Here is a 3,819-nt window from a genome sequence, read left to right on the forward strand (position 1 = left end):
GCTCCGAGATGTATGGCAACTGCCGCTGCTGATGTGCGTACAGGGATCGGAAACCTTTGCCAGGGCAAGTGTGAGCGGCTTGTGGTCTGTGTAAGTGCTGAATGGGCAGCTCTCCAGGAAGTAACAGAAGTGGCGCACCGCCAGGTACAGAGCCAGGAGCTCACAATCGAAAGCGCTGTACTTTGTCTGGGCGTTGTTGAGGTGCCGACTGAAGAAGGCCATGGGCCGCCAACCCCCGTCCGTCAGTTGTTCCAGCACGGCACAAACCGCCGACTCCGTAAGGGCAGTCTGGGCATCTTCCCACAGGTGAACCTGCGGCGCAACCCGAGCAAGGGCCTCCTTCGCGCCGTCAAATGCCGCCACCGCCTTGTCAGTCCACTCGACATCCTTACACCCACCCGCCAGATGATGATACACCGGTCGCATGATGTGAGCCGCGGATGACACAAAATGGTGATAAAAGGCCACCATGCCGACAAACTCCTGCAGACGTGCATGGACGGGGAAACCGACGGATGGCGTCGACCCTGTCCGGCAGGGGAACCGCGCCTTGTGAAGTCATGCGGTGGCCGAGGAAGTCGATGGTGGTCACCCCAAAACGGCACTTGGCGAGGTTGACAGCCAAACCATGCTTACTGAGCCGCTGACAGAGTTGCCGGAGGTGGACACAGTGCTCCTGCCGCGAGCGGCTTGCCACCAAGATGTCGTTGAGGTAGACGAACACAAACTCGAGACTGTGACACACTCCGTTCATTAACCGTTGAAATGCCTGCGTGGCGTTCTTAAGGCCAAACGGCATGCGCACGAACTCGTACAATCCAAACGGCGTAATGATTGCCGTTTTGGGCACATCCTCCGGGTGGACCGGGATCTGGTTATAACCCCGAACCAAATCCACTTTTGGGAAGATAGTAGCCCCGGCCAAATGGGAGTTTAAGTCCTGGATGTTGGGCACAGGGTATCGGTCTGCGGCACGAGAATGGACTAGTCTGGGGGCGGCCCTCAGCTACAGGGACAAAGGGCAGGGTTTAGGAGCGATCTCTCTCTCTTGCAGACCCGACTGGACAAGAGAACAACACCTAATAAAAGTCCTCCCGAAATACCTGGCTCCTCGCCTTCATTTCCGGCTTATCGCCGCGCCACATAGGTGACCTCAACGCTCCCTGGGTGTTTACAACTTTTTGCAGTCTTTTCCGCTCATGGACGTTCAAGTTGCCGAACCAGCCCACGATGCAACCAGTCAGTATGCTCTCTACTGTACACCTGTAGATGTTCAAGAGAATCCTCTTTGACATACCGAATCAACAGTATCTTCTCAGGAAGTACCTGTGTATGGTCGTGCCACCACAGACTGTATCTGAAAAAATAATATACAATATACAATACAATACAATACCGTTTATTTGTCATTTGAACCTCACATGAAGTTCAAACAAAATTTGGTTTCTGCAGTCATACAAGAAAAGAACCAACACAATTTACACAAACATCCATCACAGTGAATCTCCTCCTCACTGTGATGGAAGGCAAAGTCTTGTCTCTCCCCTGCTCTCCATTCCTCTCCCATGATTAAGTGAAAGGCAAATACAATAAAAACCCTCACAAGCTGTGATTGACATAGAATTTAAAGTCAAACTAAACTGACAAAAAGTATTATTAAATTAGATACCTGTTGAGCCTGCTGATGTGGTTGTGCATCATTTGAATCTATTGTCCAATGGACTGTTTTTGCAAGACAGAATCATATATAAGGCAAATAAATTAAAATATTTCACCAGGAGTTGTGTGACAAAGAATTCCAAGTGCAACTCTCAAAACGTATTATATAATTTGATACCTGGTGAGCCTGCAGATGTGGTTGTGCCATCAGAGACATCTATTGTGGTACCATCTGGTGTTGTCCCATGTGTACCATCGGCTGCTGAGTCTGCAACAAACATTGTGATTATTTTATTTAAAAACATACATTTTAAGGCCAAATATTGAAGTCAAACGTTGCCAAAATGACACAAAAATCAAATGACATAAACTTGCTTGGAGAAGTCTTTTATCAGCTCCAGAACAGCAATGGAGAAATTGAGCCACGTGTCTGCCGGTATATGGAGCATCAAAGGCCTTAAAGATGCATGTAAGCCGTCAACACATTCCTCATGTGGTGTCTGGGTGCAGGAAATATCCCGTCTGCAATACCTGCCGTCGTTTGCCTGTTGCATGAGCTGGAACAGAAATGACCATGATAAAAGGAGAATAAGATGGATGGATGGATGGATTGATGAATGAGAAAAACCTGCAAACATTTTCCACCAAGTACTTACCGTCTTGATCAGCTCATGCCGATCTGCCTCTGTCATCTACATCAATTGTATTTGGGGTGGAGGCGGCAGTGAGGCTGGCACGTGCCATGCTCCTCCTCCTGCTGAGCTGCTGACTGGCGGTGGGGGTTGGTGCAGAGGTTCCCTCAAGTGGATCAACCACCTCTTCACAGGACATACTGGGCAGTGGCTTACTCATGTTAAACTGGTAGAAAATAAATTTGTTTTACAAACTTTCAAGACCATCAAGACCAACTACTTTATAATAATTACCTTCTTGGTGCTCTTTCTACTCTCCACTCTCACAATAAGTGAGTTGATGAAGGACCATTTGTCCAAGATCCACTGCTGCCTCTGGGGTAATTTTCTGCCACCAGACCCTGTCCTGGTCCCCCTAGTAGACAGCTTGCCATCTCTGGTTCTCTGGCTTTTGATGCACTGGCATAGCTGGGCATCTGTACAAAAAAAATAAAGACCTGTGTGAATTGCCTGCCTGCCTGCAAGAGAGTGGAAGAGGTACTGCAGGTAACCAAAGTAGGTACTTAAAAAAAAAACCTGTGTGAGTTGCCTGCTTGCCTGCCTGCCTGCAAGAGAATGGAAGAGGTACTGCGGTCAACAAAGTAGGTCCTTACAGGTGCAGTCAGGGAACTCCTTGGCCTTGGTCTGCAGTAATGCGGTCTTCTTGTCCCTTATCCTGTGGTTGTCATCTTTCTTGTCATACAGGACCGGGTTACACTGGTACCACTCTATCAGGTCTCCATCTTGCTCCCTGCTGAAGGTATAAGGTAATACCTTTCTCTAGCCCTTCTCTACTTCCATTGAGGCATCCAGATCCACCTGCCTGGTGGATGGTGATGGGGGTTGTGCGTTGCCCCTGCGCTGCACCTTCCTTCTCTTCGGAGCCATGTCCCACCGTCCGATCTCCAAAAAAACAAAATGCGCAATGACCGCGTACTAGATTTGAGTCACCACGTGGAATTGTTCACCTATGTTTTATCAACGCGCCAATGAAAATCACCGGTCAGCAACGGCGCCAACCTACGACCACCTGGCGACCCACTACAACTGCACCCGCGACACGAGAATTCTCGCCACTCTCCATGGCGTCCAACATGTTGAAAAATTAGCGGCTACCAGAATAGAGTCGCGACTAGTTCCGAGAATGCGGGAACTATTCGACCATGAAAGCGCCCCCCCCCCCCCCCCCCCCCCCCCGGCAACAACCCGCGAACACGTAGCGACCGCATAGTCTCCTGTAGTCACCTAAAAAGTCTTCAAAAGCATCAGTGATAATGACCAGATAATCCCTGTTAGAATGCTGGATGAAGGATGACTATTAGCCAGGACACCAGATGCAACACCTTTGCTCATCTTTGAAAGAGCGGCATATAATCTTTAAGAAAGAAGGGTCTCGACCTGAAACGTCACCTATTCATATAAACATAGAAAATATGTGCAGGAGGAGGCCATTCGGCCCTTCGAGCCAGCACCGCCATTCATCGTGATC

At 49.1% G+C, this 3,819-nt stretch overlaps 1 long non-coding RNA gene across 1 annotated transcript; it reads right to left on the bottom strand.

Moving 5' to 3' along the window:
• Positions 1 to 1,246: 1,246 nt before the first annotated feature.
• On the bottom strand, positions 1,247 to 2,938 carry LOC116984697. Its single transcript, XR_004415102.1, has 4 exons — positions 2,586 to 2,938; positions 2,316 to 2,517; positions 1,838 to 2,216; positions 1,247 to 1,357 (listed from the first exon to the last, which is right to left on the bottom strand). It is a non-coding gene; the product is annotated as an uncharacterized LOC116984697 (long non-coding RNA).
• Between the last annotated feature and the right edge of the window lie 881 nt (positions 2,939 to 3,819).

This window comes from Amblyraja radiata, chromosome 2 (assembly GCF_010909765.2).
Source record: "Amblyraja radiata isolate CabotCenter1 chromosome 2, sAmbRad1.1.pri, whole genome shotgun sequence".
Lineage (NCBI taxonomy): Eukaryota > Metazoa > Chordata > Chondrichthyes > Rajiformes > Rajidae > Amblyraja > Amblyraja radiata.